A 24,192-nucleotide genomic window follows, 5' to 3' on the forward strand; every position below is an offset into this window, starting at 1 on the left:
AATAGGCTGTCTGGTGTTACATCCTGTATATTTCATACCAACATCCACAAGGTCTAAAACCTGGTGAATTAATAAGTAAGCAAGTTGCAAAGTTTTTTAGCTCCTTGATCTTTGATTGTTAGTGCTACAAGACTCCCCGCCATTCTTTACTTGCTGAACGCAAACTTGGAGACTTAAGGATGTAATAAATCAATACTTTTATCCTGTTTTAGGATCAGCCAATATTTTCTACACTTATTTTAATTTCCTTATCTGGTTATTACATTATCAACTAGAATAGTAACCAGCTCACATTCCGCTGAACAGTATATGGTCTTTTGTTCTCTTTCTTATCATTGATCAAAAGCATATGGTAACACTGTTTAACCTCCTCTTTAACTAGTTCTTAGTGGATCCTATCATATTTTCTATTAAAGAATTGTTCTTGTAAACGATTAACATAATTAGCCCCTTAATGACCGCCAATACGCTTTTTAACAGAGGTCATTAAAGATGCTATCCACTACTTTATAATTGAATACCTATCCTTGGGATAGGTCATCAATGTATGAATGGTCGAGGTCCGGCACCTCCACCGATCAGCTGTTCTTGGTGCCAGTGGCGGCGGCCTTTGGCTGGAACTGTGTCTCACAGTAGGACTAAGTAAAAATGTGAAAAATGTAAAATAAAATGTGCAAAAAAGTAAAAAAAACACAAGAAGAGCGCATACTGATCACAAAAGCCATTTTGCCACTAAAAATACAGTGCTTGCTTTAAAACAAAAATAAAAAAAGTACACATAATTGGTATCGCCACGTCCGTGATGACCCAAACTATAAAACTGTCATGTTATTTATTCCGTTCAGCAAAACCGTAAAAAAAAATGTTCAGCATACTGACACATGCCTTTTTGATCACTTTTTATTAAATATTTTGTATGTAGAAATAAATTATACATGAAAACAAAAACAATCAAGCAAAAAACAAGCCCAAATATGGCTCATTTGTAAAAAAGTAAAAGAGTTACAGCTCTCAGAATATGGCAATGCAAAAACAAATTCATTTTTGGAAAATATTGTTTTTAGTCTGTAAAAGTAACAAAACATAAAAAACAATATAAATCTGGTATTGCTGTAATCATACTGACCCAAAGAATAAATCGGTCTTATCACGTTTAACGCATGGTAAATAGTACAAAAAAATATATAAATGAAAACAATAACAGAATTGCTGTTTTTGTTTATTCTGTGTCTGAAAAATCTGATTAAAATGTGATCAAAAAATGTTATGTGCCCCAAAATGGAAATAATAAACATAAGCCTTCATACAGCACTGTTCGCCAAAAAAATAAAACAGTTACAGCTCTCAGAATATGGCGATGAAAAAACTATTTTTTTTAGAAAAAAAGCAATTTTACTGTGTGATTGTAGCAAAACATAAAAAATCCCATATGAATCTGGTTTCATCGTAATTGCACTGACCTGAAGAATAAAGTCGTTTTATCACTTATACTGCACAGTGAATCACGCAAAAAATGAAAAATAAGAACTATTCTTATACTGTTGTCTATTTGTTCATTGTGCCTCAGAAAAATCAGAATGAGACTTGGTCCACATTTATTCTGCTCTTTCCGACAAATGCTTTCGTCAGTGCTAGGCCACAGCCCCACTATCACTATTTGTTCAGTATTCGGTCAGTATTTTTTTTTAAAGGAGTGGGAGCCAAAGCCAGATGAGGAACAATCAGAGAAAAAGTATCATAGAAACAAGTGCACCAATTCTGCATTTATCACACACTCCTGGTTTTGGCTCCCTCTCCTGAGAAAAAATACTGACCGAATACTGACCAAATACTAATAGTGGGGCCGTAGCCGAAATCCCAAAGATGCAGACAAAACCCCAGACGGAAAAACCTCTCAAATGAGGCAGATGGAGTCACTTTGGACTTTGTGTAGTCACTGTTCTGGTGGTGTTATATCATTTTAGGCTTCTTTTTAGCATGCTAGTGTGGTTGAGCACAGTTCTGTGCATGCTTAAAAAATAGATACCAATGGCACACACGCCAAACGGAGTCCAAAGTTTCTCCATCTACCTCATTAGAGTGGTTCCATCGATGGTTTCATCTTAACTGCATTTTTGTGAGGTTTACGTGGAAACCCCGATGTAAGTGCTCAGCACAGAACACCAGAATGTGATCCCAGCCTTATACTGAAAGTGATCAAAAATGTTATGTACCTAAAAACGTTACCAATAAACACCATAGCATATTCAGCACAAAAACAGCTGCCACTCTGGTGTGTCATCTGTCTGTTGAAATATAGGGGGTTCCCACATTACTGTTAAAAAAAAACACTCTTGAAAAGTGACAGCTCCCACCTCCTCAAATAAAATCCAGTTAAATCTGTGCTCCCAAATCTCTGTCAGAGCACCACTGTGCCTAAACCTCAGTAAGCGGCCACATGTTTGGCATTATTTTAGCAGGGAGTGATCAATTAACAATTTATGGAGTGCATTTCGCCAAAAGCACAAGCTAGGCACTATGTATGGGAGTGCTACAATCCATGGGGCACTACACTGTATGGGGGCACAATGTATGGGCACTAAACTGGCATATTTGCAGTTCTCCAGAATAAACCATGCCGTGGATGTTACAAAATAGTCACTGCAGCCATAGATGAATTCATTGAGAGGTACACTTAGGGGCTCCTCAAATGTCACCATAAACTATTCTAAGTCATAGAAGTAAATCCAGCTCACCACCTGCAGTTCCACACTTTTGGAGCACGGATAGCACCTGGGCAGGGTGCAACATTCAATAGAGAAAGCAAAAAAATCCAGCTCACAGATAAAGTCCAAAAAAGTGCATTTTATTTTTCAAGGTACATGAAGCAAAGATTAAAATTGTGTGTTCACAAAAAAGAGAATGCAGGCATCTTTCGACGCATTTCGTGCGGCAAGCGCTCTTTGTCAAGATGCTTCAAAAGATGCCTGTATTCTCTTTTTTGTGAACACCCAATTTTAATCTTTGTTTCATGTACCTTGGAAAATAAAATGTACATTTTTGGACTTTATCTGTGAGCTGGATTTTTCTGCAAACTATTCTAGCTAAATCTTTACTCAAAAAGCCAAATAGCGCACCTTCCTTCTCAGCCCTGACGTATGGCCTAACAGTAGTTTCTGACAACATATGGGGCATCATCGCAATTAGGAAAAATTGAGCAATAAATTCTGGGATCCATTTTCACCAATTAACCCTTGTGGAACTGACAAATTTGAAGAAAATAATTATTTTTTACATTTTTACCACTATAATGTTAGAATTTTATAACATTGTGACATGGAAATATGTGAGGCACCTGTTGGTTGAAAATTCTCACTACACCCCTAGATGAATTCCTTAAGCAGTGTAGTTTACCATATGGGGTCACTTGTGGGGGTTTCTGCTGTTATGACACAGTCTGCAGTCTAAAAGGCAAGTAGCGCTCCTCCCCATCTGATCCCTGTCGTGTGCTCGAATAATAGTGTACAACCACATATGGGATACTGTCATATTCAGTAAAAATTAAATAAATTATTGGGTCCATTTTCTCCTATTACCCCTCGTGTAATTTATAAATTTGGTGCTAAAACAGTATTGTAGTGGAAAAAAGTATTTTTTTGCTTTCACATCTAAATGTTAAAGTTTCATGAATCACCTATATATTAAAATACTCAGTACATCCCTAGATGAATTCCTTGAGAGGTCTAGGTTCCCAAAATAGGTCACTTGTTGGGAGTTTCTGTTGTTTTGGCATGTCAGGGGCTCTGCAAATGTGAAATTGCATTCAGAATCTATTCCAGACAAATTTTCACTCCAAAAATCAAATTTTTAGAGAAAAAAAAAATAAATTCATTCCGCTTTGCATTAATTCCTGTATAGCACTTAAAGGGTTAATAACAATTGGGCCCCTTAAAGTCTATTTACATCTGAATAGGTCCCTAAAGAAACTTTTGACCATTCTAACATTCTATCAAAATAAAATTACATTTGAAAAATTATACAGATGTAAAATACACATATAGGAAACATTAATAATTATTTTGTACAGCATGACTTGCTGGTTTAAGGATATAAAAATTGAAAGTTTAAAAATTTCAAAAATATTCTAAATTTTCTACAAAATTCTGTTATTTTCACAAATAAATGCAAAAAATATCGATCTAAATATACCATTAACATAACGTACAATGTGTCATGAAAAAACAGACTTAGAATCAGTGGGTTGTTTTTAAGCATTCCAGAGGTATTACCACATAAAGTGACACAGGTCAGATTAAAAAAAAATTAGCCTGGTTATTACAGGGAACCTGTCACTAGTTTTGTGATGTGTCAACTAAAACTATTATCTTAGTCAGTGCCTGTTCTGCATTCCTTAATGGTTATATAACCCCCTGACTCCCCCTGTATACCACCCAAAAACGTTTTGATCGACTTGTATGACGCCTCCTGCGTCATCCACATAGCCGGACAAAATGTTGCGTCTCCACAGAGAAATCACTGTCTCGCGCCTGCACACTATGCTTTGCCCTTCTGTGAGCAGAGCCGAAAATATAAATGCGCATGCCAACAGAAAAACAGGTGTGAATAGGTGCAAGCTAAGAGGGGCTCTTCCATATGTAACTAACAAATTAAAGCTGAACTCTGTAATTCCTATTCTTGTTGTTAAAATACTTCTTCATCTTCTTCATATCTACATGTACATTATCACTGTTGTCATGATGGTGTTGGGATTATGGACACTAGCCAGGTCCCTAGAACTAGGTGCGCCATAGTCTATCCCTGTCCTCTGGATTACTCCTGAAGGTAGAGATGCCGGGTTCATGAGCCTTGCTATGCTTCTATATAAACCCTGATCTTTCCTCTCTTTCACCCAGGCTAGTGGGATGCATAAGTGTATAGGAACAAACTAACCAGACAAACAAGAAAAGACAGACAAGGATAAATGAAAATACCAACCATACAAAATACACACACCAAACAACAGAGTGGGACACAGGGGAGTTAAAGGAAGGGGAAACCAAATAGGAAAGGATGACTATATGCACACAGACAAAACTCCAAGCAACAATCTCAGAAATAAATCTCCAAACACCATCTACAACATCAGAACCAGGCAGTAAGAACTAAGGCTAGCAAATCCTAAGTGCCAGAGGCAAGCATATATACATAGTAACATAGTAACATAGTTTTTAAGGTTGAAGGAAGACTAAGTCCATCTAGTTCAACCCATAGCCTAACATGTTGATCCAGAGGAAGGCAAAAAAAAACCCATGTGGCAAACACTAAGCTCCACATTGTGGAAAAAAATTCCTTCCTGACTCCATACGGCAATCAGACTAGTTCCCTGGATCAACGCCCTATCAAGGAATCTAGTATATATAACCTGTAATATTATGCTTTTCAAGAAAGGCATCCATACCCTTCTTAAATCTTAGTAGTGAATCACTCATTACAACATCATACGGCCGAGAGTTCCATAGTCTCACTGCTCTTACAGTAAAGAATCCGCGTCTGTGATTATGATTAAACCTTCTTTCCTGCAGACGTAGAAGATGCCCCCTTGTCCCCGGTCTCAGACCTCAGAATAAAAAGGTCAGTAGAAAGGTCTTTGTACTGTCCCCTCATATACTTGTACATAGTAATAAGATCAACCCTAAGCCTTCGTTTTTCCAAACTAAATAACCCCAAGTGTAATAACCTGTCTTGTTATTGCAGACCCCCCAGTCCTCTAATAACCTTGGTTGTTCTTCTCTGCACCCGCTCTAGTTCAGCTATGTCTTTCTTATACACCGGACACCAGAACTGTACCCAGTATTCTAAGTGTGGTCGCACTAGTGACTTGTATAGAGGTAAAATTGTGTTCTCCTCATGAGCATCTATGCCTCTTTTAATGCATCCCATTATTTTATTTGCCTTTGCAGCAGCTGCCTGACACTGGCCACCAAACATGAGCTTGTCGTCCACCAATACACCCAGGTCTTTTTCAGTGACAGCTTTGCCCAGTGTTTTACAATTAAGCATATAATTATACATTTTATTTCCGCAGCCCAAGTGCATTACCTTACATTTATCCCCATTAAAGCTCATTTGCCATTTATCAGCCCAAGCTTCTAGTTTACATAGATCTTCCTGTTATATAAAAATGTCCTCTTCTGTATTCATTACCCTGCAGAGTTTAGCGTCATCTGCAAATATTGAAATGCTACTCTGTATGCCCCCTACAAGGTCATTAATAAATATGTTAAAAAGAAGCGGCCCAATACTGACCCCTGTGGTACTCCACTGTTAACTGTGACCCAGTCTGAGTGTTCCAATAATAACCACCTTTTGTTTGCTAACACTGAGCCAATTCTTAACTCACATACATATATTTTCCCCTATCCCCATTGTTCTCATTTTATGTATCAACCTTTTGTGTGGAACCATATCAAAAGCTTTTGAAAAGTCCATATAAACAACATCCACTGCATTTTCTTGGTCCAGTCTGGAACTTACCTCTTCATAAAAGCTGATCAGATTAGTTTTACAGGAATGGTTCCTCGTAAACCCACATTGATATTGGGTCATGAGGTTATTCTTCTTCAGATACTTTAGTATAGCATCTCTTTGAAAACCCTCCAGGATTTTACCCATAGTAGAAGTTAAGCTTGCTGGCCTATAATTTCCAAGTTTGGTTTTTGTCCTTTTTTTGAATATTGGCACCACATTTGCTATACGCCAGCCCTGTGGTACAGACTCTGTTATTATGGAATCTTTAAAGATTAAAAATAATGGTCTATCTATGACGTTACTTCATTCCTGCAGTACTCGTGGGTGTATCCCATCTGGGCGCGGGGATTTGTCAACTTTAGTGATTTCTAGACGCCGCTGTACTTCCTGCTGGGTTAAGCAAGTGCCATTTAATGAAGAATTTTTGTTATCACTGATCATGTTTTCTGTCATGCGATTTTCTTGTGTAAATACTGTTGAAAAAAAATCATTTAGCATATTGGCTTTTTCCTCATCCTCATCCACAATTTCACCCATACTATTTTTAAGGGGGCCAACACTATCATTTTTTAGCTTCTTACTATTTATGTAGTTAAAGAATATTTTGGGATTATTTTTACTTTCTCTGGTAATGAGACTCTCTGTCTCAGTCTTTGCTGCCTTGATTTGGTTTTTACAGAATTTATTTAATTTTCTGTATTTATTTAATGCCTCATCACTACCTACTTCCTTTAGTTCTCTAAATGCTTTCTTTTTGTCACTTATTGCGCCCCTTACAGCTCTATTTAGCCATAGTGGTTTCCTCCTATTTCTAGCATGTTTATTCCCATAGGGTATATATTGTGCACAAGTCCTATTCAGGATGCTAATAAATGTCTCCCATTTGCTTTGTGTATTTTTATGTCTCAGGATATCGTCCCAGTTTATTACACTAAGATCATCTCTCAACCGTTGGAAATTTCCCTTCTTGAAGTTTAGTGTCCTTGTAACCCCTCTACTACACATCTTATTAAAGGATACATGAAAACATATTATTTTGTGATCACTATTACCTAAGTGACCCCCAACTTGTGTATTTGATATGTGGTCTGGCCTGTTGGTTAATATTAGGTCTAGCAGTTGTGAAAGGTAATTGTCTCTCATAGTTGTCAAAAACCTATTACCTTTGCTTGAACTACAGGTTTCTGTTCCTCAATGTATTTCAGGGTAGTTAAGTCCCCCATAATAATGACTTCTACTTGAGTCGCTGCTTCATCTATTTGCTTTATGAGGATATTCTCCGATCCTTCCATTATTTTTGGAGACTTAGAACAAATCCTTATCAGTAATTTATAATATTTTCACCCTCCCCTTATCTCCACCCACAGGGACTCTACATTTTCATTGGATTCACATATATTCTCACGCAAGATGGGTTTCAAGGATGATTTTACATATAAACACACACACACCATCGCTTGTTTGTATGATCATTTCTGAACAGACTAAAGCCCTGTAAATTAACTGCCCAGTCATGGCTCTCGTCCAGCCATGTCTCAGATATTCCAACCATGTCTTAATTATTTTCCAACAAAATTAATTCTAATTCCTCCATTTTGTTGGTGAGGCTTCTGGCATTAGTGTATATGCATTTTATTTATCTCTCTGTACCTCTATTCCTTCTTAATATATTGACTTTATAACCTCTCCCCCAATTTCTTTATTTGTGCCCAGGTCACTATCTGCACTATCTTCTCCACCTATAAAATGTATACCCTTCCCCCCAATCGCTACTTTAAACACTCCTCCAACCTTCTAGCCATTTTCTCCCCCCTGCACAGCTGCACCCTCCACATTGAGGTGCAGCCCATCCCTAGCGTAGAACCTGTAGCCAACTGAGAAGTTGGCCCAGTTCTCCAGGAACCCAAACCCCTCCTTCCTACACCAGTTCCTGAGCCACTTACTTATCTCCCTAATCTCCTGTTGCCTCTCTGGTGTGGCACGTGGTACAGGCAGTATTTCAGAGAATACCACCTTGGAGGTCCTTGCTTTAAGCTTGCTGCCTATTTCCCTGAAATCATTTTGAAGGACCTTCCACCTACCTCTAACTTTGTCATTTCTGCCAATGTGCACCATGACCGCTGGGTCCTCACCAGCCCCTCCCAGTAATCTGTCAACCCGATCAGCAATGTTCTGGACTCGAGAGCCAGGTAGGCAGCACACTGTCCGACGATCCCTGTCTTTGTGACAGATTGCCCTATCTGTTCCCCTAATAATTGAGTCCCCCACTAAGAGCACCTGCCTGGCCTGCCCTGCTCTTCTATTTCCCCCCTTACTGGAGCTGAGACTCCTCCTGCTTTCAGAGGACATGCCTTGCTGCAGCAGTGCTACCCCTGTACTGACACCCCCCTCATCTGCCAACTTTGCAAACTTATTGGGGTGTGCCAGATCAGGACTAGCCTCTCTGGCACTCTTCCCTCTACCCCCCCCTTCTAACTGTTACCCAGCTAGCTGCCTCACTGTCCTGCAGCTCCCTACTAACACCCTCCCCCACATCTACCCCAGTGAGCAGCTGCTCAGTGAGCAGCAGACTCCTTTCCATATTGTCTATGGAGCTCAGTGTTGCCAGCTGCTCATTTAGATCCAGTACCTGGGCTTCCAAACGCACAACGTGCTCACATCTCGCACAGCAGTATGTACCCACGACCGGCTGTTCAAGGATTGCATACATGTGTCAAGATGTACACTGGATAGCATTGTCAATAATGGAGCTCATTTCCTAATGGGGATTGCACTAGACAGAAATGTTAAGTAAAAAAGAAATGTAAAGAATTAATAAACTACAGACAGCAATTCTGACCAAATTCCTCCCTGAATCCAAAGTCAGTGAATCATAAGTCACACACTTACTTCCGTTTGCACTTACACTCCAGTCACACTCAGCTCGTTCACACTGGCTAAGGAAGAAGATTTAAAGAGTTTTTTTTTTTCGCCCTTTAGCAGCAATCCAACCTACAGCTCAATGCACTTCTATATATGGCAGAGAGGAGTGGCCAACACTGAACAACTGAGATAATCCAAGTAGGAAAGCTCCAGGAACTTAAACTGAACAGATTAACTCTTGCACTGCTAGCAAGGAAAACAACCTGCACTGTTTAAAAAGATGGTGAAGTACTTGTCTTCTAGCCCCTCTCTGTCGCAGTATCCCCTTGAGAACTATTATGTCTAGTGGTCCTTGCTATCTAGTTGTCAGGGCAATCTAGCTTTGGAACCTGATCTTAAAATCCCATTCTCATTAGGAATTACCAGTGTCTCAGTTGAGAGATGATTTTTTGGTGTCAGTTTTTGGGGGTAAGTTGTGGTTATATTTAGAAATGCTGTGATTATAGGAGGTATTTATTTTTTCTTGTGTAGGCTAATTTTTAAGATCTTGCAGTACAAAGATTTGTTTTCTATAATTAGAATAACATGACCAGTCATGAGCGAGCAGTAAAATGCTCTGGTACTCGTTGTTCGAGTTGAGCAAATTGGAATGCTCAAGTGCTCGGACCGTGTAATGAGCCCAATGTAAGTCTATGGGAAACTCGAGCATTTTTCAGGCGGCTCCCCCCAGTGGTCTGCAGAGGGCCTAAGAATTGCCCAAATCGAAAGGAACAGTGCTCAAATGACATGAGAACAGCATGGGGAAGACTCCTGTAATCATTTCTGACTCCCAGGTCACTGCTGTGAACAACATTGTCAGAGGTATTATGCCACTTTTATGGACTCACAATAAAACATGCAAAAGCGAAAAACAAAATGGAATTCCTTGGGAAATATGTTAAATAACATCCTTACCAGGGTAATGACTTGTATATAAGGAACAATAAATAACCAAAAACAAAAATGCTCCTCCACACCTTGGGCTATGTGCACACGTAGCGTTTTTGATAAGTTTTTGCACTTTTGCATTGCTTTCAACCAAGACAAATCCATTCACTGGGAAATGTAATTTTAACATTTTACAACCTTATCTGGCCATTTGGTGTGTGATACATCATCAGACACATGCATACAGTGCTGAAAAGACATGGGAACACCATGGGAAAGACCCGTGGAAACAAATCTGACTCACAGGTCACTGCCAAAAAATGTGCCCATCATAAGTGATCCTTGGCGCATGCGAAGATGCCTCCCGCCATGCACCTGTCATTGCAGACTTGCAACAATCACCGTCCACGTCCTTGTCCCAACACAGCGTTCAGTTGTCCCTACCCCATTCCTTATAATGCAAGCGCAAGTATGCAGCCAAAAGGCAGCAATACTATACTGCAAAAGTTTTGACAGCTGCTTGCACTTGAAATGTGGCCTGTTAGGCTAGTGGAGGCAGAAGCTGTCCACAACCTCATACCGGCGTCGGCCGTGTGTCCATACTCGGTCCCCAGCCTCTACTATTTGTCCCGGTGTTGTCCCTGCCTCCGGTGGCCCTGGCTTCTCTATCTGGAGAGTTTATAGTGCCGAGGTGAGGACTTGTGATGATGATAGAGTCCATTTGCTTAGTTTTCTGTTACTTGGAACGCAAGCACAAGTATGCTGTCAAACACCCACCCACAGGCCGCAATAGCAGACTATTTCTGGGCGGCAGCTTGTACTTGAAATGTGGCCTTTTAGGCTCATGTAGGCGGAAGCTTTCCACAACCTCATGCTGGCAGCAGCCGGGTGTCCATACTCGGTCCCCAGCCGCCACTATTTGTCCCGGTGTCATCTCCACCTTCCACAAGCACGGGTCTTACAACATTACCCATGCCCTCCCCAGTGCACTTACTGGGAAGGACCGCCTAACCACAAACATGTGGACAAGTGAATGTGGCCAGGGACGGTACGGAGACAGTCCACAGCTTTTTTTACTGAAAGTTGTATTTCACCACAGCCATATTCTTTGACTTGGTGAAAGTACTTGGGAAACCTTATCTACTCCAGCTGTCATTTCTCCCAGGAAGCCCTCTAAAGCTGCTTGCACTTTAAATGTGGCCTTTTAGGCTCGTGGAGGCGGAAGCTGTCCACAACCTCATGGCGGCGGCCAGGTGTCCATACTCAGTCCCCAGCCGCCACTATTTCTCCCGGTATCGTCTCTGCCTTCCACAAGCACGGGTACCACAACACTACCCGTTCCCTCCCCAGTGCACTTAGGTGGGAAGTACGGCCTAACCACAAGCAATTGGACAGGTGAATATGGCCAGGGATGGTACAGAGCCAGTCTACATTAAAAATGCAGCCATAGAGTGTCCGGGAACCTTCCCAAAAACATTTCTTAGCCAGGGCTGCTTCTCGGCAGGGTGGGACTGGCCCACCAGAGAACCGGAGACTCCTCCAGTGGGCCCTGGCTTCTCTATCAGGAGAGTTCATAGTGCCGAGGTGAGGACTCGTGATGATGATAGAGGCCACCATCTGTTTAATTTTCTGTTACTTGGAATGCAAGCGCAAGTATGCAGCCAGCCACCCATCCACAGGCCGCAATACTAAACTTCCAGATTTCTTGGCAGCTGCTTGCACTTGAAATGTGGCCTTTTAGGCTAGTGGAGGCGGAATCTTCTCACAACCTCATGCCGGCGGTGACCGGGTATCCATACTCGGTCCCCAGCAGCCACTATTTGTCCCCGTGTCATCTCCGCCTTCCACAAGCACGGGTTCCAAAACATTAACAATGCACTCCCCAGAGCACCTACTGGGAAGGACCGCCTAACCACAAACACGTGGTCAAGTGAATGTGGCCAGGGACAGTACAGAGCCATTCCACAGCTGGTCGGTGAGTTGTATTTCACCACAGCCATATTTTTTAGGTGGAAGGACTGACTTTTGGGAAACTGTATCTACTCCAGCTATCATTTCTCCCAGGAAGTCCTCTAATGCAGCTTGGCGCATAAGCAATGGCAGCAGCCCATCCAACATCAGCTTGTGCTTGTCGGTGGTGATTCGATTGTTACGGGTCCGGGTGGTGGAACCTCTGTGCCGAGGTGCAAGGAGGGACCCAGAGGGGCGTGACTAAGTATCCACCCGAACCGACCCTGGTCGTACGACAGCTAACGACACCGTGACCAGGGAAGATCCGGGCAGAGGGACCAGGTGCTACTCTGGGGACGACCTTGTAAGAGAGCAGGTGGCTCCCACGGGTCAGATGGCTGGGACTGACCGTTATGGTGGATGGACACGGCAAGCAGGCGGAAGTCTCTGGTAGCTGACAAGTGGTCACAGTTCGAGAAAGCAGGGCGAGTAGCAGTCTTTAGGTTTACCAGGAAGGTGGTCACAGCAAGTGACGGCAGGGTCTCCAGGCAGGCTGGCAGAAAACAGGCAGGTGCTCCCAGGTGAGCGGGCAGATAGACGAGGCGGGTAACTGACAGGTAACTGGTGGGCGCTCCCAGGTGAGCGGGCTGACGGACACAGCAGGTAGCAGGCAGGTAACTGGTGGACACTCACAGGTGAGCAGGCAGACAGACGAGACAGGTAACAGGCAGGTAACTGGTGGACACTCCCAGGTGAGCGGTCTGACAGACGGGGCAGGCAGATGCTCCCAGGTGAGCGGGCAGATAGCCAAGGCAGGTAACAGGCAGGTAAAAGGTGAGCGCTCCAGGTGAGCAGGCTGGCAGGCTCGGCAGGTAACGGACAGATAACAGGCTGGCAGGATGGATGAGAAGTCAGGCTAGCAGCGGAACCTGAGGGCTGAAGCACAGGTGAGACACAGTGCAAACAACTTTGCTCGGGCACCTCCATTTTGGAGGAGGTGCCTTATATATGGGAAGTCCTCCGGCAATTGGCCGGGGACTCCTTAGGACGACGCACCCGGCCCCTTTAAGAGAGGGGGAGCGCGCGCGCGCCCTAAGCACAGTGCCCGGGAAGGAGCGCGCACCGGCAGCAGCGAGGGAAGGAGCGCTGGAGGACGCCGAGCACTGAACAGGAAGGTGAGAGGGATGGCGCCTCTGCCTAGCAGGAGGCAGAGACGCCGATGCTACAGTACCCCCCCCTTTAGGCCCCCCCTTTTTTAGGCCAGAGAGAAATTTCTCAAGGAGAAGCGGAGCGTTGATGTTCTCCCTGGGTTCCCAAGTTCTTTCCTCAGGACCAAACCCCTTCCAATCCACCAGAAAAAAGGTTCTCCCTCTTACCCTCTTGGTGGCCAGGATACTCTCTACTTCAAAAACGTCCTCAGCAGAAACCAGAGTAGGAGGAGTACCTGGATTGTCGGAAAAAGTGTTAAGGACAACGGGTTTGAGGAGGGATAAGTGGAAGGAGTTGGGAATGCGTAGGGTGGCCGGGAGTTTTAATTTGTAGGCCACTGGGTTAATTTGCCAGAGGACTTCGAAGGGTCCGATGAACCGAGGGCCCAACTTGTAGGAGGGTACTTTGAGCCGCACATATTTGGAAGAGAGCCAAACCTTGTCTCCCGGGTGGAATTGAGGTGGATCCAAACGTCTCTTATCAGCATATCTCTTCATCCGCTCGGACAGAAGAAGAGCGGACCTGGTACTCTCCCAAATAGTAGAAAATTCGCTGACAAGAGACTCTGCAGCAGGGTTGTCCACAGAAGCGGAGACAGGAACTGGAATCCGGGGGTACTGGCCATAGACAATAAAAAACGGGCATTTGGAAGAGGATTCGCTCTCATGGTTATTATAAGAGAACTCGGCCATTGGTAGGAGATCCACCGAATCCGAATGGTGGGCATTAACGAAGTGCCGGAGGTAGCTGGTCAGGATCTGATTGATCCGCTCCACTTGACCATTGGACTGTGGGTGGTAAGCGGAGGAGAAATCCAGGGTGACGTCTAGCAGCTTACATGTGGCTCTCCAGAAGCGTGAGGTGAACTGAACCCCACGATCCGACACGATGTGGAGGGGTAGGCCATGGAGATGGAAGATGTGGCGGATAAAGTCTTTAGCCAGCTCGGGTGCAGATGGGAGACCAGGCAGGGGAATGAAGTGGGCCATTTTAGAAAAGCGGTCAATGACCACCCAAATGACTGTACAACTGGCAGAAACAGGAAGATCGGTGATAAAGTCCATAGCAATGTGCTGCCATGGAGCAGCAGGTATGGGCAGGGGCAAGAGATGGCCAGCTGGTAGATGTCTAGGAACTTTGTTACAGGCACAGGATGAACAGGCCGCGACGAAGTCTACAACGTCCTTACGCAGGGTAGGCCACCAGTAATGCCGGGCAATGAGCTGGAAGGTCTTCTTTTGGCCAGCATGGCCAGCTAGTTTAGAAGAATGTCCCCAACGAAGAACCCTCTCCCGATCTGGTACTGCTACAAACGTCTTACCGGGTGGAAGACGAGTCAGATCCAAGGGGGCCACATTCATCACCTTGGAGGAGTCAATGATGTGCGTAGGCTCCTCCTCTTGATCAGAGGACAGGAAGGACCGGGACAAGGCATCAGCTTTGACGTTCTTATCCGCCGAGCGGAAATGAAGAATGAAGTTAAAGCGGGCAAAAAACAATGACCACCGGGCCGGGCGACAATTGAGTCTCTGGGCATTTTGGAGATATGCCAGGTTTTTGTGATCCGTGTAGATAATTACCGGATATAGGGCCCCATCAAGCAGATAGCGCCACTCCCCCAGTGCCAATTTGACGGCTAGCAGTTCACGGTCTCCTATGGAGTAGTTGCGCTCAGACGAGGAGAAGATTTTGGAGAAGAAGCCGCAGGTTACCATTCTCCCGGTAGAAGATTTTTGGGTGAGTACCGCTCGGGAGGAGGAGGCATCAACCTCCAGGTAGAATTGTTTATTACAGTCCGGACAGTGCAGGACGGGAGCAGAGGCGAAGGCTTTCTTTAAAGAAAGGAAGGCCTCCTCGGCTTCAGGCGACCATACCTTGGGATTAGCCCCTTTACGGGTAAGCGCAGATATGGGAGCAGTCTGGGACGAGAAGTGTGGGATGAAAAGACGATAGTAATTGGCGAAGCCCAGGAATCGCTGTATCGCCTTCAAACCTTCTGGACGGGGCCATTTTAGAACGGAAGAGAGCTTCTCGGGATCCATTTGCAGACCTGTCTGGGAGATAACATAGCCCAAGAAAGGTAGGGAGGTCTGGTCGAAGAGGCACCTCTCGTATTTGGCATAGAGGTGGTTCTGCCGAAGCCTAAGCAGGACCTGATGAACATCCCTTCGGTGTGTGGGGAGAACCGGAGAGAAGACCAAGATATCGTCCAGGTACACCACTACGCAGGAGTACAGGAGGTCACGGAAGATGTCATTGACCAGCTCTTGAAAGACAGGGGGAGCATTACAGAGACCAAAGGGCATCACAAGGTACTCATAGTGACCGTCCCGGGTATTGAATGCTGTCTTCCACTCGTCTCCTTGACGGATACAGACCAGGTTATATGCTCCTTGTAGATCCAGCTTGGAGAAGATCCTGGCGCCCTTAAGATGGTCAAACAATTCAGAGATGAGCGGCAGGGGGTATTTGTTTTTTACAGTGATTAGATTGAGTCCTCTGTAGTCAATACAGGGACGTAGCGAGCCGTCTTTCTTTTTAACAAAGAAGAATCCGGCTCCAGCCGGGGAGGTAGATTTTCAGATAAATCCAGTAGCTAGATTTTCTTCAATGTATTCAGACATGGCCCGGGTCTCGGCTGCAGACAATGGGTAAATACGCCCACGGGGAGGAGTGGCGCCAGGTACCAGGTCGATCGGGCAGTCATATGGCCTATGGGGTGGCAACGTCTCTGCCTCCTTTTTACCGAAGACGTCCGCATAAGGCCAGTAAGGAGCCGGGAGACCTGGTAGATTAGCTGGAGTAGGCGGAGAGGGAGCTGGGCGGACCGGAACCAGGCAGGTCTTATGGCAGTCTGGACCCCACCGGAGTACTTCACCGGATCGCCAGTTCAATACGGGTTTGTGTGTCTGGAGCCAAGGTAGACCTAGCAACAGGGAGTGAGAGAGTCCGGACAGCACATGGAATGAGATTTCCTCAGAGTGCAGCATTCCCACCTGCAGGGTTATGGGTTCAGTGATGAGCAGGATGGTCACCGGGAGAAGTCTTCCATCCACGGAGGCGACTGACAATGGTTCAGCCAGGGGCTTGGTGGGAATATGGTATCTCTCTACCAAAGACTGGGAGATGAGGTTTCCAGCAGCTCCAGAATCCAGGTGGGCGAGTTCAAATTGACGGTTTTCTCCCCAAGCAATAGAGACCGACAAAGTCAGAGACGGAGAGGGCTTACTTTTGTCTAGGACGACCTCTCCGAGCGGTCCTAGACTCTGGCGTTTCCCGGCTTCTCCGGGCAGGAACGGATGGAATGCTCCATACTGCCACAATAGAAACAGCTTCCCTCAGCTCGGCGAGATTCTTGGCGAGATTTGACCATCTTGGTCTGGTTGATCTGCATAGGTTCAGTTGAGTGTGCCCGGGGAGTGACTGGTTGAGAGGCAGGTCTCAGGGAAGTAAGAGCAGAGCGAGAAAAGTCTCTCTCCCAGTTGGTCTCTTTGGCACGTTCTTGGAACCGGATGTCAATCCGGGTAGCTAGTGACACCAGGTCATCCAGAGTGGTAGGAATGTCCTGACCAGCTAACTCGTCCTTAATCCGGCCGGAAAGACCCTCCCAGAAGACAGACACCAGGGCCTCATTTTCCCAGGCAAGCTCAGAAGCGAGGGTGCGGAACCGTATGGCATATTGGCCCACGGTGAGATGTAGCAGAGAGGAGGCAGAAGAGGTTTTCCGTCCAGGTTCATCGAAGACTTTCCGGAAAGCAGCGAGGAAAGACGGCAGGTCGGACACCAGGGGTCCCCTCTCTCCCACAGGGGATTTAGCCATGCCAGTGCCTCCCCAGTGAGATGGGACATGATGAAGGCCACCTTGGCCTGGTCGGAGATGAACTGGTATGCCAATAGCTCAAAGTGCAGGGTGCACTGGTTTATGAAACCCCGAGCTAAAGCAGGTTCGCCGGCAAAGCGTGGAGGTGCCAGAAGCCGAGGTCCATAGCCGGGTGCCATGAAGGGACTGGATTGCGGTACCGCAGGAATAGGCACGGCTGGGCCAGAGGTAGATATAGACGAGGCACACAATACGCCTAGACAAGAGTTAACGGACCGTAGATAGGCCAGTACCACTTCCTGCTGAGTTTTCTGATGTAAGACTTCCTGGTGCAGATCGGAGATCTGGGGGCCACCGGGTTCCATGGCCCGAGCAAACTGTTACGGGTCCGGGTGGTGGAACCTCTGTGCCGAGGTGCAAGGAGGGACCCTGAGGGGCGTGACTAAGTATCCACCCGAACCGACCCTGGTCGTACGGCAGCTAACGACACCGTGACCAGGGAGGATCCGGGCAGAGGGACCAGGTGCTACTCTGGGGACGACCTTGTAAGGGAGCAGGTGGCTCCCACGGGTCAGATGGCTGGGACTGACCGGTATGGTGGATGGACATGGCAAGCAGGCGGAAGTCTCTGGTAGCTGACAGGTGGTCACAGTTCGAGAAAGCAGGGCGAGTAGCAGTCTTTAGGTTTACCAGGAAGGTGGTCACAGCAAGTGACGGCAGGGTCTCCAGGCAGGCTGGTAGAAAACAGGCAGGTGCTCCCAGGTGAGCGGGCAGACAGACGAGGTGGATAACTGACAGGTAACTGGTGGGCGCTCCCAGTTGAGCGGGCTGACGGACACAGCAGGTAACAGGCAGGTAACTGGTGGACGCTCCCAGGTGAGCAGGCAGACAGACGAGACAGGTAACAGGCAGGTAACTGGTGGACGCTCCCAGGTGAGCAGTCTGACAGACGAGGCAGGTAACAGGCAGGTAACTGGTGGACGCTCCCAGGTGAGCGGTCTGACAGTTGGGGCAGGCGGATGCTCCCAGGTGAGCGGGCAGATAGCCAAGGCAGGTAAGAGGCAGGTAACAGGTGAGCGCTCCAGATGAGCAGGCTGGCAGGCTCGGCAGGTAACGGACAGATAAAGGCTGGCAGGCTGGATGAGAAGTCAGGCTAGCAGCGGAACCTGAGGGCTGAAGCACAGGTGAGACACAGTGCAAACAACTTTGCTCGGGCACCTCCATTTTGGAGGAGGTGCCTTATATATGGGAAGTCCTCCGGCAATTGGCTGGGGACTCCTTAGGACGACGCGCGCGGCCCCTTTAAGAGAGGGGGAGCGCGTGCACCCTAAGCACAGTGCCCGGGAAGGAGCACGCACCGGCAGCAGCGAGGGAAGGAGCGCTGGAGGACGCCGTGCTCTGAACAGGAAGGTGAGAGGGACGGCGTCTCTGCCTAGCAGGAGGCAGAGGCCCCGATGCTACATCGATACACAAACATCTTTCTTTGCCCTTTAATTTCATGACTACAGAGTTGAACAATGGCCTTATCTGCAATGCGGTTTCAGAAATAACATGCAATTAAGCACATCCAATACACATAAAAAAAATCAGCCATAGACTGTCCGGGAACCTTCCCAAACACTTTTCTTAGCCAGGGCTGCTTCTCAGCAGGGTTGCATGGGCCCACCAGAGATCTGGAGACTCCTCCGGTGGGCCCTGGCTTGACCATAGGGAGAGTTCATAGTGCCGAGGTGAAGCCATGATGATGATAGAGGCCACCATTTGCTTTGTTTTCTGTTACTTGGAATGCAAGCGCAAGTATGCAACCAGCCACCTACCCACCCAAATGCTGTAATACTATACTGCCAAATTTTTGACAGCTGTTTGCACTTGAAATGTGGCCTTTTAGGCTAGTGGAGGCTGTCCACAACCTTATGGCGGTGGCGGGTGTCCATACTTGGTCCCCAGCCACCACTATTTGTCCCGGTGTCATCTTCACCTTCCACAAGCACGGGTCCGACAACATTATCCGTGCCCTCCCCAGTGCACTTACTGGGAAGGACCGCCTAACCACAAACACGTGGACAAGTGAATGTGGCCAGGGACTGTACAGAGCCAGTCTACAGCTTGTCAGTGAGTTGTATTTCACCACAGCCATATTTTTTAGCTCGGTGAAAGGACTGACTTTCGGGAAACCATATCTACTCCCGCTGTCATTTCTCCGTCACCAGGTTCCGCCCATTCTCACACACGACCATGCCTGGCTGTATGTTCAGCGGTGAGAGCCACAGATCAGACTGCTGTGTTACAGCTTTCAACAACTCTGCAGGGGTGGGCGGTTTGTCACCTAAGCATTAAGCATGTTATCTTCAGCACAACCTGTTGCTGCTTGGCCAAGGCAGTGGGGCAGTGCTTTCAGCTTGTGACTGATGTGGTCATTTCGGAGATGGAGGCCGAACTGGAGGAGGAGGTGCAGGAGATAAGCAATGTGATTACATTGAGGTTACATTGATGACTCTGGTTTTCATACTAAAGAAAGATCCTACTGTGTTTTGTTTTTTTTACGTTATTTTTTAAGATAAATGCATTCATCGGGAAATGTCATTTTAACATTTTACAACCTTATCTGGCCATGTGGTGTGTGACACATCATCAGACACATCCTTTTTCATTTATGATGGAGGGACTTTGAAAGTCACATAGCCTATTTTTATACGGCCATCAGACGGCCCTTACTATTCATAAAGGGCCAGCAGTCGGCCCCCGCTATTGTTAGAGAGCCATCAGCTGGCTATGTTTTGTTGTTCCCATTATTAACGAGTGGGTCTCCTATACTGTTATTGCGTATGCAGTGACTGCAAGGGCTGCCAAAAATTTGGAGGCACTGCAATGCCCCTTACAAGAGACGTAGAGGTCAGAGAACCTCCTAAAAACAATGTTCCCATTATTAGAAAGTGGCTCTCCCATAGTGTTTGCCTGTGCAGAAAAGAAACGACTGCCAAAAATTTGGAGGCACTCCAATGCCCCTTGCAAGAGACCTAGAGGTCAGAGAGCCCCCTAAAAACAATGTTCCCATTATTAGGAAGTGGGTCTCCCATAGTGTTTGCCTATGCAGTGAAGCAACGGCTGCCAAAAATTTGGAGGCACTCCAATGTCCCTTGCAAGAGATGTAGATATGTTGATATGGTACATATTGTGGTGATATGGTGGTGGAGGATGAGGATGAAGAGAAAGAGGAGGATAAGAGCAAATAGAAAAAATCAGGAAGCATATACCCATGTCTGGGAGTGAAGACAGAGGTGCATAGGAATAGAGTTAGACCTCCCCAAAAAAGACCAGCATTTGAGTTTATTTACACTGCTATCATTCGGTGGTGTTGAGAAGTCTGGCCCAATTCAGCCCTTGTTCATTTTTATAAGAGTCAGCATGTCAGCATTTTCAGTTGACAGGCGGATGCACCCATCGGTTATAATTCCACTAGTGGCAGACAACTGAACGCTATGCTGGGACAAGGACATGGACCTGCTTGCTGATGGTGCTAGTTGTGAGTGATCAATGACAGGTGCAGGGCGGGAGGCATCTTGGCATGCGCCATGGACAGGGGATTGGCATGCATGTACAACAGCAGAACAAGCAGTGGTGTCACCCGCAAACACTGTTGCTGGACCCTGGGAGTTCGGCCCACAAAGTCAGGTGCTTTGCTGCCATGTACCTCATCACGCTGTTGGTGGTCAGTCTGGTATTTTTGCTACCCCTGCTGATGCTGGTGGCATGTGGCAGGTGGTGCAAATGGCCTTTTTGGGGTTATCGGCACAGTCTTTAGAAAACAACCAGACTCTGGAAGACCTAACAGTTGTACTGGCAACTTCCGTCATGTTGATGTTACGGGGAACGGTTGCCCGCCTTTTGTCTGCGGCCATCACACTGCTTGTTCTTGCCTGTTGTGGTGCTACGCCTCCCTCCCCCTGTGTGCTGCTGTCCTCGCTCTGCAGGTCACCTTGTTAGGTTGGGTCAGTGACTTCATCGTCCACCACCTCATATTCCACTTCCTCACCGTGGTCCCCCGCCTGACTTTCTGGCAATTGTGTCTCATCATCATCCACCTCTTGTGACACTTTCCCACTGTCGCATTCATGTGACCGTGGCTGCTCAAATATTTGGGCATCGCTACATGCAATCTCCTCTTGCCCAGCTTCAAGTGGACCGGGCGAGAGGCCCGAATCAATAAATGGAAAAGTGAACAGCTCTTCGAAGTGTCCAAGTGTGGGATCAGTTGTCTCCGGGCACTTGGCATGGTGGGAGGAAGGAGGATCAAGGTGAGGAATATGCAGTCCAGGCTCACAGCCACTGAGACTTGAATGTGTGGAAGACAGGGTGGTGGTGGTGGTGGCTAAGTGACTGGAAGCATTATCTGCTATCCAGCCAATAACCTTTTCACACTGCTCTGTGTTCAATAGTTGTGTTCTGCGGTCTCCTATTAATTGGGATGTAGGTGTTTGTTGTGGCACAATTTCAGCTTGCCCACGGTCTCGGCCTCGTCCTCTGCATTCACCATCACCATCACGTCCACTTCCCTGTCCCTTGCCACGCACCTTGCCCATTTTAAATGGAGGACAATATTTTCCACGTTCACTACAAATGGCTGGATTTGAACCGCAGTGATACGTGATACGTGTGACGGAAAACCACAGTTTTAAATAGCTGGCCTGTAGGTTACTATTTTTCACAGCGACCTGGTGTCAATAACTTTACTAACACACTGCAATAAAATTTAAATGGAGGCCAGAAATGGCTGAATTTGGGGCGAACTTATATGTGATACGTATGATAGAAAACCACAGTTTTAAATAGCTGGCCTGTAGGTTACTATTTTTCACAGCTACCTGGTGTCAATAACTTCACTGACACACTGTAACAAAATTTAAATGGAGGCCAGGAATGGCTGAATTTGGAGCGAACTTATATGTGATACGTGTGATGAAAACCACAGTTTTAAATAGCTGGCCTGTAGCTAATTTCTGGATTTTTATCGCTGTAATATGAAAAGGATCTGGCTGTATTCTGCAGTGGCAACAAGCAAATGAAGCAGAAAAACGGTGTTCTCGGGATTGCTTTTTAAGCAAATAATCAGGATTAAGATGAAAAAAAAAATATCCCTGGCCCCTGATTCCTGGGGCTATTTCTAGAAATATCTGTAACAGCAGCAGCAGACAGAACTGGAATGGAGCCTCTTGTTCTGTATGCACTGCAGTCTACCACATACACTGCCTGCCTGCCAAGCTCTGATATATAAATATATATATATATGTTGAGGAATACTTAGACTAACAGGACGTTCAATGGACGCTCTTGCTTATATGCACTGCAGTCTACCACATGCACTGCCTGCCTGCCTAACTCCTGCTGTCACCACTGAATAGATGCAGCTGGATTAGTCCTCAGAAGGACTGTTAGTTCAGATAGATATATATAGATGTTGTGGTATACCTACACTAACTAATAAACAAGCAAATCTCTCCCTAGCTCAGCAGCACTTCTCCCTACACTGCCTGTTTCCAGGGTAGACTGACACGAGCATAGCGGTGCCAGGTCTTATATAGACCTGATGACGCTGTGCGGCCAGCCATTCACTGTAATGCCACAGCCAACATAGCTATGGCATTACAGTGTGTGGCAGGCAATTCCTGCATGTTCATTGGCTCTCTAAAGAGTGCCAAACACGCAGGGAGGGGACCCGAGCTCCAGCCCGAGCAACCAGGAAATACTCGCAGATCGCCAAGCATCTCGAGCAGTGAGATGCTCGGTCGAGTACCGAGCAGTGGCGAGCATGTTAGCTCATCACTAAACATGACAGTGCTGCTGTTTTTTGTAAGGTCCAGGTATTAGGGCCATAAAAAAAGGATAATATGGCTGTCTTTACAGCAATTTTCTATACTACTTTCTTGTAATATCAAGACCCATAACACTCTGTGATGTCTTCTCTATTAAGTAATTTAATAGCCATTGTGACATTAGATATGTAATCACTTTATGATATATGATCCCTTTTATGATCAGCTGGGGGCAAGACTGCTCGTATGTACTACATCTTTTTCACTTATTCTACCCTGTATAGTGGCCTCTGTCATTCGGGCTTATCAGGGAACTTCAGCACAGTCCAATGCTTCCCTGCTATGTAAGGAAAAAGTGGAAAAGGATTCAGAATTATGTGTCATCACTTGAGATGGGAAGATCCCTTTGTCTCAGACACTTTCATAGACAGTTAACTGAAGCAGGAGAACCCAATTGCTTTCAAATGACTAAACGTTTCATGAAACATTTTTCTTTGTGTACAGTACATTTCTTTAATCAGGAAACTATTTTAAAACTCTACATACTGTTACAAATCCATTTCTACTTTTTGTCAAAATGCTTTGCTTCCGTCACTTTTGCTAAGTAGGTTATAAATCAGTCTTCTTACTTTCTAATGCTGCATAAATCAATTGTGCCTGTCCAAAAATGTCTTACACATTAATCACTTAATGTAAACTGTATGGTTGGACAGCTTTAGAGAACCTTTCACTATAATAAAAATATAATTTATATGTTTGACATCCCAAAAGGGATTTTCAATTTTAAAGTTTTAGGAGACAAATGTAAAATGTATATGATCATTGAAAAACAGTAGTTCCTAGTCTGAATAATCTAATGATGCATAGTAATTTTCTGCCCTATCTCTGTATTACAGAAGCAAATGACACCCAATGTTTGGTCATATTTCTATAAAGACATAACAATGGCAGACTAGTGCATTTTACATTAAGTGTGCCCACAATACTTTCAATGGACTCTATTATCAATGAATGTTATATTATAGTTTTTTTTCAATTCATGACTCATAACCATCTTAATGGAACTCTAAAAAGAATAAAAATAATGCACATAAATAATTTTGTCCC

The sequence above is a fragment of the Phyllobates terribilis genome, unplaced genomic scaffold (assembly GCF_046119375.1).
Source record: "Phyllobates terribilis strain yellow unplaced genomic scaffold, ASM4611937v1 Scaffold_11__3_contigs__length_659146591, whole genome shotgun sequence".
Taxonomy (NCBI): Eukaryota; Metazoa; Chordata; class Amphibia; order Anura; family Dendrobatidae; genus Phyllobates; species Phyllobates terribilis.